Raw genomic sequence first — 13,081 nt, forward strand, 5'->3', positions numbered from 1 at the left:
CACAGCAAAACCTTGAACTGTGACATCTGTATCATCATTCCGTCGTTCCCTGTTCTTCTCCTGCCCCACCAGCACAATCATAGCCCCCTCTGACAACAGTCATTCTCGTCGCTCAGTGGAGTTATAACGTACTAGCAATTACAATTTTATTCCATTCTTATTGTTAGCGACCGTAAATATTGTGTACAAATGCAATAAACAGACCACCTAGTTTCTCCTGCAGAAACAACTTTGGAGAACAAGGCAAATATCAAAAGAAAACAAAAGTTGGGGAGGGAGGGGCATGAAATCGGGCGCTAAATAAACAGGCGCCAAATAATAATACGATTACTTACACTAGAACACTGCCAAATTTCATTGCGCAGTGTTATCTTACTATCTGCTGCTTTTTTTAACATTCAAATCGAGCGCCAAAAGCTTCAGTTCGCGTTTTGTGTTTGTAAACTTTAAATATCTAAGCTTCTTTATTATAATACACACAATAAATAATAAACTTAAAGATTATGTTATATTCAGTAAAAGATGCAATTATTTATTGTTGTCGTTTTAATTTGTTTACGCAACTCCCTGCCAACGGCCGATACCCTGAGTACGGCGCGCGGCGGCGTGGCCGGATTCCGGAACAGATACCCCGTGACCCTTCTTTCATAGATTGTTTACTGTGCGACCGTGCGGTTAAACAAGCGCAGTTATTATGTATAATTGGACACCTCGTCGTCTTCGGTGATGCCTGTCGGGTTCGACTTCGCGATGAAGTATTTGAGAACAACTTTGCCACCTGAAGACGGCTAATTAAGTTTGGCGCTTGCCCCTGAACGTCGCTCGCTCCTCTGCGTGGTCTCTGTCAGGTAAGCTGTCTCGTCACATTTGCCGCCTTTCTTGTCACTGGATGTCATTTGTAGCTGTCATCGCCGCTTTAAGGATTCGTTAACAGGAGCCCGCGTGTGTGAATTGTTTAACTGAACTGGCTAGGTTGAACCTAGAGGGCTTGTCTCTAGAAAGGCGATGTGCGAAAGAACATTGTGGTGCTTGCATTGAGCGCTGAACGCACTGGCGCTCTGTAACGCAGTGGCGCTCAGTAACGCAGTGGCGCTCAGTAACTCAGTAACGTTTCCCATTCCGCAGCACTACATTGAACAGCTTCAGAGTTCACCACTGCGAACAACTTCTTACGCGTAGTTTATCAGAACACGGGCGGCTACTTGTGCGGCGCAGCGTTTACGGCTTCGTTAATCACCGCTGTCGTTTGTGCCGTGTTGTAAATGGCGAGGGGAAATCGTTGGCGAGCGAATGTGCGCGCCTCGCAAGCTTCGTTGCGTTTACGGCGAGCCACCTCACCATGTGTACGGTGCCGCTGTACGCGGGTATTGATTTTGGCTGAATGTTGTGTTGCCCGAGTTGTAACATTCGTGCACCCAATAATTTCCATTCTTGCCTGAGTGATAATCATGTCATCCTGTTTTAGACCTCTGGACGGTCTGAGCACATCACGTCCCTCCATTCAACTGGACAAGAGCCACAAGCATTGTCAACAGTGTTTGGCCGCCAGAACGTAAGTTTTCAAACACAGTTTTGGTAGCACAGTGGGCTACCATACTTGAATAATGTTCGATCACTTGAATGTACAAGTTCTCGCCCCCGTAACAATTATTGGTGTTTCATGCATAACCTAATAAGTAGCTGCTAAATGGCAACCTTTATTGTTAATTTCGGAAAACTCAGTTTCACCCAAAATCATAATGTGGGCATAGCAGTTAATCACCATGTATACGAATTTCCTGGTGTTAGTCATGTTTACGATGAAGCCATATTTCTTAGGTGGTGACACAAAAATGTTATTACCTTTGTAGTTTAGTCTTCGATAAAGCCTTACCAGTTCTGTTTTCAGCTATTTTCTGGATGTTTATCATGTGAATTGACAGTCCTTGCAGTCCACTTTTTCAAATAGTTAATGTAACTGCCTGTACCATTTACAGAGGCCTGATTGGGGTTCTGAAAACTGCGATTTACGCACGCTAGTGCTGTACTGCCAATAAAGAAACATCCTTCCACAAAGAAAAAGATTTGAAAGTGTAAAGTATCAGCTGCATTATTCTTAACTGGAACATGCTAATTGCAAGGCCTGGGGCTTTTCCTGAAAGCACTGTGGATGTTATGAGAGAGCAAAACCACTCAAACACATCTGCTAAGGCCGTTGCTGCTCCAAGATGCGTGCAAGCATTGAGTCTTCTGAGCAATACATTACACCCTTTTTTTTAAACAACCGACGTGCATGCTGAACGTACTCCTGATTGGGCATGTGCCAGGCGCGTAGCGAGGAATTTTTTTCGGGGGGGAGGGGGTGGAGGGGGGCCGTGGTCGACCAAAAGATGGGACGGGGAAATATGTAGGCAAGTCATCTTGCGCGTTGTTTTGGAAACGAAGCTTGAAATAACTGACTTTAACATGCGATTTGTGTATGCTCAATGCTAACTGTAAAGCCCACCTTAAGGAGCTTAGATGGTGATGATCATGATGATCACCGAAATTGCCGTTCGCTGGTCTGTGGGCACACCACGGGCGATTCATTCGTCCGCAGAGCAGGTGGTTAGGCGGACCCACGCTCGTGAGTGTGATCATGAGTGCTCTCGTCAGTGACGCGCGGTCCCTGAAGTTCGTCGGGCGGAAGTGCAGGCCAACACTGGGTGTTTACTATCAAGATTCTCATGTTTTAGATTTTCCTTTAGAAAAGGGACTATTAAGTTTTCTTGTCAGCTATGAAGTACAGTCGAGCACGATTTGAAGGTTATCGCGCCAGCATCGAGCGGCCAAGCGGGCCACCAGCCCATGGTTTCGTTTCGGAACCATGAAAATCGAGATTTCGCACTCTTTGCTCCCTTGTTGGCTGTTCCATGATACAACAATGGCCCGCACGACTGACTTGCCACCCTTTGGGTTTCAAGCTGTACATTCGTTGTTATCAAGCACAGACTTGGACTTGGTTGCCCTTTATCTACGCCGACGATAACGAAACTTGCATGGAATATTTGCTAAAGCTGGTGTTCTTTCTGCTTCGTTTGAAAGAGTAGCTTTCCCGCGACAACCTTCGAATCGCAGTGGACTGTACATGCGGCGCATTCGTATATTATGGCGGTGAAGCTAGCAAACGTGCGTCTTCGTCCTTAAAGGAGCCATGAAGAGAAAACACAAGTTTGGTTCATTCGAAAGATTGCCTCGTTAGAACCATAACGACACCACTTATAACGCAAACTTCGCTCAAAAAAGCTACATAATTAGGAAAAAAGGAAATGATCACGCGACCCACCAGCTCATTTTCCGCAACAAACCTATGATGTCACTCGAGAATGCTCTGCGATTTGCGGAGGCCGGCAAAAGCAAACGCATGTTAGGCAGGGCTTACAGTTTGCATAGCGAGCTAAATGCCCGTGAAACATACTGCACATTCTTTTTATGACAAAGAACGGTGGAGTAAATGGTTGAAGTTCCGAACGAACATGCAAGCGTGTATGCCAATGCGTACGAAACTACCGCCAGCCGAACTCGACATCTCGCCGTCGCCACCATCGCGCAGACGAATTTTCGGGTTCAAGGCTCTTCGGGGCCAACGAACCGTCCCGGCACGCACAGCCGTGACCTTGCTTGGTATCGTAATTCCTTCACAGGAGGTTGGCCGTCATATCGCCAACCAGGAAAGGTAAAAATAGAAACAAGGGGAGTAAGGAACACAGAGCAGCAACGAGATAGTGCCACTCGTCGCACAGGTTTCGGTATGGAGGTCGTGTTGGCTTGCTGCTGTCGTTACGAGCTCGTTTACAGTTTACAACCACTGAAAACTTCGGTTTGTTCGAGCACTTTACAATGAAATTTCGTTGCTGTGTTTTGAAATGCCCATGTAGTACGGGCAAATCGTCGAGGGAGTGCGACATCCCCGCCGGTGAGATCTCCTTTCATGTGCTGCCCAACGACGAATCTCGGCGAAGCAAGTGGCTATGTTTTGTGAACTTTGCAAACGGATGAGAAAGAGAGCTAAAGGAAGTACGAGTGTGCTCGCTTCATTTCCGAGGAAGTGATTACGGCAGGGACCCGGACATGCTGGCGCTCGTCGCCGACTTCATCAAATCGCCGCCAAAGCGCTCTGACCTTGGGGAAAAAAATTGCCGTACACACCGCGCATTGACGCTCAAATCTTTCTGGTCGGAGCAGAGAGCTCGAGCGAACGGCTTTCCATACACGACACCGGCCAACTGGCATAAGCGATACTGCTACTAAAATTGAAAATACGGCACATACGTACCAGTCTGTATTCATCCGTCGCGACGGGGCTGACGAGGCAGCGGTGCCGACGGCTGGGCGTTCATCTGTTGTGGCTATCGCGGAATGGTCGCTTTCCCGTCCACCGCGTATCCCACAACTCTTGCGGCTCGTGCACTTAGAAGCATTGAGCGTTCAAGTGGTGTAAGGTTGTTAAATGCAAGCCCGAGCTCCTCGGCGAGAGTTTTGTTCTCCGGATCAGGCGATTCCATGACTAGGGCTGCGGGTGCACTAGGTTTTACTAGTATTTTTAAAATGGCCGCCGTCTCGGTCGACTCCCGCGTGTGGGTGCTATATGGAGTCGACATACTAAGTATATGTTTCATGGACCGGCTCGTATGACGCCATTGTTCACATGACGAAATGTGCAATTTTAGCGGGAGATTTAAAATTTTGGCTTAAATTGCCTTATTTCTCAGTGAATAAAGCATCATTTGCTTCCGGGAAAGCGCTTGGGGTACTATGAAACACCTAATCTTTCGAATAAAACAAACTTTTGTTTTCTCTTCATGGCTCCTTTAAGTAATCGCCTTTTGTTATTTTTTGTGCTAGTAACGTGAGTAGTGAACTTGCGCTAAGCGGAACACCTTTTGCACTGCTGTTGAATGTTGAGCTTGTTGCACGTTTCTTATTAAATTTCGTTATTTCTATCTGTTAAATTGAAACAGACATGGCTTCAGTAAAATTCCGGTTAAGCAAATACAGAATGCTGATTCTAAAGGGAGGTCAAGGAAACAGTGAAATAGTGCCAAAAAAACAAAGCTCCGCAATAAGGAGAATTGTGTAGTTTTGTTGATGTGGAGGAAATACAAGATGGGCAGAGCAATGCTTTTTATGCAGCAGAAATTATGGAACTGCAATAGTCAATGAAATGCGATGTCGGTAGAAAAATAAACATATCAAGGATTGATAGTTGACTGAACAAAATACAGCGACATGCTCTGTCATGTGATTATGCTTTGTATCAGTGTAAAGACAAGGAATGAAACGCTCCCGACCACATGTAAGCCTATATGAGGCTTTTCCTGCTGTTTTGCCATTCCCCGGCCGTGCAGTTCCGCCAGTGAAACAGTGGGGCTGTTTCGATCGGCTCGCGGCAGGTTCCCGGCGCTTGTCGGTGTATCCGGCGCGAAATGCAGCCGGGCTGTATATATTGACAGGTACAGCATCTAGAGTGGGCGCAGGGATCAGACGTTGACATTGCCCTTGTCAGCTTTATATGAGCAAGAATGTCCTTAAAACTGCAACTTCCGCGCCTGCAGGTGACTTTAGGCGGTTTTTCAGGCTGCTTAAACCGCACCCCAGCCTTGGCATAAAACATTATGGGGGAAGCACCGCCCCCCCCCTCCCCCCACCCCACCTTCGGCTACGCCCTTGGCGTGTGCTTATTCTTTCTTGCATCCACCACATTCGGGTCGTCACGTTGATTTGGGAATGCTGGAATCCAGCATATGCTGGCAAGATACGAGAGCTTGAAAACAACCCACTTGCCCGCAATGAGTTTTCAAAGATCTCCACCACCTGAAGGTACTGAAGTGAGATGTAAGCATTGCCTGAAAACCATACCAGATGAGGGTACCAACTCATAATTATGTATCTTTCTCGCCCATTTACGTGTTTTGAACGAAAAAAGTGCCATTTAAAGGTGACACGTCGTTCTCTGCCGATTTCTGATGCCTGATTAAGTTTGTGGGCATTAATTTAGCAGCTTGCTCACATGTCTAACGTGTATGTGTGCTTGTTAGGAGTGAAGTAGGTAAAAATTGAAAGGTTTGATTGTAGTTGTGCATAGATTACCTACATTGTTTTCATTCCTAGAAAAGAAAAATTGAGGTAACCCTGCCAATTGTTCGGCATTGCTGCATTTTATTATGCTTGTATGATTCGTAGAACCTGCAGGAGTTCAGCTGCTTGTTAAAGGAGGAATAAACAGTGGTACAAAAAGAAGAGCATCTACTAAACAAAAATCTTCACAATCGCAGGATGCCAACGGTCCACCTACCAACTTGCGTCCTGCATTGTTTCTGCTGGCTGGAGCGGCGCATGGAGCATTTTTCAGCTTCTCGAAGTTTGTGATCAAGCGCTGCCCCAAGTGAAGGATGCCGCAGAGGGATCTTCTGTTTTAATTTTAATGCCACAATTTCATGTGCTGAGCACTTACTCGTAAGGCATTTTAAATATTCATCATCCCAGAGGGTATGTTACCTTCGTCTTGGGTGGAATGTGGCTGCAATCAGGTTATTTGTGACAGAAACAAGTGAACCATGTGGTGAGAGTCATTGAGGCCTTTTTGATTGCGCATGCTTCTGAAATAACATTTTCATTCAGCTGAATACTTTCTAAATATTACAATTTGTGAACAAAATATGATAAAAGTCATGATTAGTTGTACTACAGTGCAGGAAAGAAATGCCAGCATATGTTTTAAGAGCCTCTGATATTTCAGGTCATTGGCTGGTGAGCAATAAAACAGAACTGAAAATTGATTAATGTGAAATCAATTATTTGTTGTCACCAGTGCATGACCCGTAGTAAAAGCTATCTGGTCTCCCAATTTCAAATGAGACAGGAAATGCCAAAAAAATAAGGAAATAAACAAGACAGCTTGCTACAATAAACCAATTCAAAGAATTGCTCAATGTCTATAAAGTGGTGATCCAGGCGGGTTAGTTCGGTGTTGATGAAATACAAGCAGGCACTCGCCTCGTCAAAAACAAATAAACAAATAAAGACGTTTTGGGGCCCCTACTGGTCCCTTTTTCACAATGAAAGGGGGGTGAAAGGTCGCGATTATTTATAGGTTCTGTGTCGCAGAGTGCGCATGTATATCTTGGGGAGATTACCCCGCGACCGGTTAATCATGTTTTTAGTTGGTTGAGTATGCACTGATTCTAAAAGTAGTCGTGTCGACAGGCGCTTCTCTGATGCGATTATGCATGCGGAATCCCAATCGATGACATGGTCAGTAGCCAGGTGATGATCCGCCAAGGCATTTCAGCTTGCATTGCCTTTTTTGACATAGTTCTGGTGCTATTGAATTCTTCTTTTAAAAATTTCCAGTTTCACCTATGTAGGATGCATTGCAATCCTTGCATGGAATTTTGTAGGCAACTCCGGGGAATCTTTATTTTTCTAAAGGGTCCTTCACGCATACCAGCTTCTGCTTAAGCCTGTTCGTTGGCACTTGTGCAATTTTATGCCATATGTGCCAAACACCCTTGCAAGAGCTTCACTGATGCCTTGCGTGTAGGGGACGGCAGTGCGTTTTTGCCTGTCTTCTTGAGGAACCCTTTCGGAGGAGCAACTGAAGCCCGCAATTGTTGCGTCCTCACAAGCTTTGAAAGGTAGCCGTTGCTGCGAAGGTCCTTCCTTACCACGGCTAGCTCTTGCTTGCGTAGACCAGGCTCAGAGCAGATTCGTGATGCGCGTGAGAAGAGTGCAGCGGTGGCGGAGCGTTTTTGACCTATAGTCGAACCCCAGGTATCTACCCGTGTGGGTCGGCTTTCCATAGACACTGGTTGTAAATCCTTTGGCCGACCGTTTCAGAAGTACGTCGAGGAAGGCGATCTGTCCATTATTTTCCTGTTCCATGGTAAACTGGATGCTTGGAACACAAGAGTTTAGATGCTCAATTAAAGGCATTTCGTCTCGGCGGTGGATCACACAAAAACAGTCGTCTACGTAGCAGACAAAAATCTTGGGGCCGTCTTGTACAAGCATAGCGCAGAATTTTCTAGAGCCTCTAAGGCAATATTCGCACAGACTGCTGAAACGGAAGCTCCCATCACTGTTCCAAACCGCTGCTTGTAACATTGTACATTGAAAACAAAACGTGTTCTGCAGGCCAAATTCCAGGCAAAATTACGCGGTCCGGAGTTGCAAGGATCTACTCGAGAACGATGTATCTCGGCCTTCATGGTCGACAATTGAGACGCAAGACTTATATCGTCTCCTGGAATTTGGCCTGCAGAACACATATTTTGTTTTCAGCGGACACTATTACAAGCAGCGGTTTCGAACAGCTATGTGAGCTTCCATTTCAGTAGTCTGTGCGAATATTGCCTTAGAGGCTATAGAAAATTCTGCGCTATGCTCGTACAAGACGGCCCCAAGATCTTTGTCTGCTACGTAGACGACTGTTTTTGTGTGATCCACCGCCGAGACGTAATGCCTTTATTTGAGCATCTAAACTCTTGTGTTCCAAGCATCCAGTTCACCACGGAACAAGAAAATAATGGACAGATCGCCTTCCTCGACATACTTGTGAGATGGTCGGCCAAAGGATTTACAACCAGTGTGTATCGAAAGCCTACCCACACGGGTATACCTGGGGTTCGACTCTGCGCATCCTATAGGCCAAAAACGCTCTGTCGCCGCTGCACTCTTCTCACGCGCATCACGAATCTGCTCTGAGCCTGGTCTGTGCAAGCAAGAGCTAGCCGTGGTAAGGAAGGACCTTCGCAGCAACGGCTACCCTTCAAAGCTTGTGAGGACGCAACAATTGCGGGCTTCAGTTGCCTCCCCCGAAAGGGTTCCTGAAGAATACAGGCAAAACCGCGCTGCCGTCCCCTACACGCAAGGCATCAGTGAAGCTCTTGCAAGGGTGTTTGGCACATATGGTGTTAAAATTGCACACGTGCCAACGAACAGGCTTAATCAGAAGCTGGTATACGTGAAAGACCCTTTAGAAAAATCAAGATTCCCAGAGTTGCCTACAAAATTCCATGCAAGGATTGCAACGCATCCTACATAGGTAAAATCGAGATCATGACGGAATCCTGTCTGGCCGGAAGGGTACATTAGGAACGAAAAAGAGACGCCGACCAGTCCAAACAAAACGTACTGACGTTTCGGCTTCCAGCACGGAAGCCTTGTTCACAATAAATGCATCACCAGAAGTGGGTCGTTTTAATGGGCTTGAATAATGGCTGCAAAGAGCGTGCGTAGATCGGGTTTAGATTTCAGTCGTTACGATTGACCGTGTTAGATGTGGTCTGAATGATTAGCGATTCCAGATGTAGCCGTGATGCGGTCACTTTTTCTGTAGCGACGATTCTTGCATTGTCCCAATCAATTTTGTGGTCATTCACGACGGCATGTTCGGCTAAAGCATTGTTGCGGATGCTTTTATTCTTTATGTGACGTGCATGCTGCTGCAGATGATTCTTATAATTTCTTGATTCCCTGATATACACGCCACTGCAGTCTGCACAAGGTATCTCGTATACCACACCGGGGAAGCGCTCCTTGGGCAAGCGGTCCTTGACTCTCACGAGCTCATGGCGCATCTTTTTGGCGGGAACGTGGGCCACCTGTCGAAGTTCCTGCACCAAGTTATGGCTCCGCTTGTCGGTAAAGGGACCACTCACGTTCGTAATTCTTTCGATTTTGTCGAGAAGACTCGCAACACCGTGATCGAGAAAGACGACTTGATGGTGTCCTTCGACGTGAAGTCCCTTTTCACGAGCGTTCCGATTGACCTGGCTGTCAACGTATGCACCGCTGCTCTCGAGGCTGATGAGACGTTGCCCGGGAGATCACCGATGGATGTGCCAGAACTACGCAGGCTTCTAGATTTTTGCCTGAACAATATGTACTTCGTCTTTATGGGCCATTTTTACAAGCAAAGGCAGGGGACTCCAATGGGTGCCGCTATTTCGGTCACGGCGGCGAACCTGACCATGGAAGCGCTGGAAGCACGCGTGCTAGCCTCCTCTGCCCCTCAACCAAAAGTGTTCTTGCGTTATGTCGACGATTGTTTCTGCGTCGTTCAGAAAAACGCGGCGAACAGCTTGCTGGCCCACCTCAACAGTATGGAACGTGCCATTCAGTTCACGTCAGAAGAGGAGGCCGATGGAAAAAACTTCCCTTCCTGGACGTCCTCGTGTCTCGGCAGGGCCAGAGGATACGTTTCAGCGTATACCGCAAGGAAACGCACACAGGCCGCTACCTGAACTTCAACTCCGTGCACCCCGCTTCCCACAAGAGGGCTGTTAGCACGCTACTGCAGCGTGCGAAAAGATTGTGCTCGAAGCCCGAGGATGCGGCGATGGACACGGCAAAGGGGTGGGACGACCTGGCTAGCTGCGGTTACCCGAGGCACTTTAAAAATGCAACGGAAAGCCAACTGACCCGACGGGGACAACTGGACGTGCCTCCTGCCCCGATGAAGCGAGCTCCTGTGCCCTACTTTCAAGGAACAAGTGAATGTTTGGCACGTGTCCTACGGGAATATGACGTGCAGGTGGCCCACGTTCCAGCCAAAAAGATGCACCATGAGCTCGTGAGAGTCAAGGACCGCTTGCCCAAGGAGCGCTTCCCCGGTGTGGTATACGAGATACCTTGTGCAGACTGCAGCGGCGTGTATATCGGGGAATCAGGAAATTATAAGAATCGTCTGCAGCAGCATGCACGTCACGCAAAGAATAAAAGCATCCGCAACAATGCTTTAGCCAAACACGCCGTCGTGAGTGACCACAAGATTGATTGGGACAATGCAAGAATCGTCGCTACAGAAAAAGTGACCGCATCACTGCTACATCTGGAATCACTAATCATTCAGACCACATCTAACACAGTCCATCGTAACGACTGAAATCTAAACCCGATCTATGCACGCTCTTTGCAGCCATTATTCAAGCCCACTTAAACGACCCACTTCTGGTGATGCATTTATTGTGAACAAGGCTTCCGTGCTGGAAGCCGAAACGTCAGTACGTTTTGTTTGGACTGGTCGGCGTCTCTATTTCGTTCCTAATCCTACATAGGTGAAACTGGAAATTTTTAAAAGAATTCAATAGCACGAGAACGATGTCAAAATAAGGCAATGCAAGCTGAAATGCCTTGGCGGATCATCACCTGGCTACTGACCACGTCATCGATTTGGATTCCGCAACTATAATCGCATCAGAGAAGCGCCTGTCGACACGACTACTTTTAGAATCAGTGCATATTCAACCAACTAAAAGCGTGATTAACCGGTCGCGGGGTAATTTCCCCGAGATATACATGCACACTCTGCGCCACCGAACATATAAATAATCGCGACCTTTCACCCCGTTTCATTGTGATGAAGGGACCAGTAGGGGCCCCAAAACGTCTTTATTTGTTTATTTGTTTTTGACCAGGTGAGTGCCTGCTTGTATTTCATCAATAACTCACCCTCCCCTGACGAGTTTTCGTCGAACCTTGGACTCTGTTAGGTGTCAGTGGGTTTACACAGCCAACTTGTGGGGACGCACATAAGCTCTTAACAAATGAGCTGCGTGGTGGCTATGCACTAGCCATGGTTTTTATTAGTTGCCTTGTTGAATATGATCTTCTGTCGCAGTGTTTTAGGTAGCTCACTCGCACATTACTCCTTTGTTTTTAGGACATTGTGGAGTGTCCAATGATTTTTCGTTCTATTTCTGATTTTTATTGCAACTGTAAATATATCAGGAGTCCCGTAATGAGTTTCTGGCAGTAATAGAGCACTAATGTGTGCATGAAGGCAGCCTAAATAAAAAAATTGGCTGCCTTGCTTTTGCTTAGAGGGGCCATGCAGACAACACACAAGTTTCGTTCATTCGACAGATTGCCTCGTTAGAATCATACTGACACCATTTTTTAACGCGCACTTCACTCGAATAAGCTATATAATTAGGAAAAAGGGAATGGCCATGCGACCCACTAGCTCATTTCCCACAGCAGTATCTATGATGTCCTATGTCCCCAGCTGTACGATTGGCTGAGGCCAGCAAAAGCAAACGCAAATGGGGCAGGCCTTATAAACATGCTGAATGAGCTATTTGCGCTTAAATGTAATGCATATTCATTTTACAGCCGTAAAAATGGTGCAGTAAACAATGAAAGTTACGAAAATACGCGTAAACATACAAGTATCGATGTGCACTGCTGTTGGTACGGCGTGCACTATGCTTGTTTTAGCTGGACAGCACTCCGCCGCTTTGGAGTTGGCTTGCACGGCACTGGCCGATTGGCATAGGCGATGTTGTCTTACGTGACCCTGTTTGTCGAGGATACCCCATGTTTCACAAAACCATTACTTTCTACAGTAACGAAAACAAGCCAGGTGCAGACGCAGTCAAAAACAAAGCAATGGCAAACAACGGTTCGTGGATGAGTATGGTAGCTCCACCTGGGAGGACTGATGGCTAGCAAGGCTGCAGACCCGAGTGACGCAGTAGTTTGTTTGATTACACGCACTTATGGCTTCATTGCTGACATCCCAAAAACACACGATATGGTGGCAGAATCAGACTTTTAACCTAAATTAATTTCTCAGTGAATGCAGCATCATTTGCTGCTGGTCAAGTGTTGGGGGCACTTATAAAACAGGAAATATGTCGAACGAAACGAAATTCTATGTTGTCCCAATGCCCCCTTTAATGCACTGTATTGTATTTTTTGTTGCTGTAGTGATGTCACCATGAAGGAACCGCAGTAGACAAAGTTAATGTCAGCGCTTTACCATGCATTTTTTTGTGTTTGATGGAAACAAATATAATACTCTAACCAAGGACTTTATCCAAAGCGTTCCCCGTTTCGGAACCTACTTGGCTCCGTCATTAGAACTGTCTATGTTTGACCAAGAGTAATACAGTCTACGCCAGTTACAACGGACCCTCTGAATCCAGAAAAAAACGTCCGCTGTAGCCGAAGTATGCAGTTTCCGACGTGGGGGGGGGGGGGGGGGGCTATGAGCCCTACAGTGGGTACATTGACCGATATTGCATGCATAGTACATACACTTTGTTCTTTCTACATG

The 13,081-nt window shown here is 46.6% G+C and overlaps 1 long non-coding RNA gene across 1 annotated transcript; it reads left to right on the plus strand.

Annotated features, from left to right (window-relative positions):
* The first annotated feature begins 709 nt into the window (after positions 1 to 709).
* On the plus strand, positions 710 to 6,781 carry LOC144167095 (uncharacterized). The gene is made up of 3 exons (XR_013321844.1): positions 710 to 848; positions 1,466 to 1,552; positions 6,294 to 6,781. It is a non-coding gene; the product is annotated as an uncharacterized LOC144167095 (long non-coding RNA).
* Positions 6,782 to 13,081: the final 6,300 nt, after the last annotated feature.

This window comes from Haemaphysalis longicornis, unplaced genomic scaffold (genome assembly GCF_048455015.1).
Source record: "Haemaphysalis longicornis isolate Haplotype H1 unplaced genomic scaffold, Haemaphysalis longicornis Haplotype H1 scaffold_2, whole genome shotgun sequence".
NCBI classification, from domain to species: Eukaryota; Metazoa; Arthropoda; class Arachnida; order Ixodida; family Ixodidae; genus Haemaphysalis; species Haemaphysalis longicornis.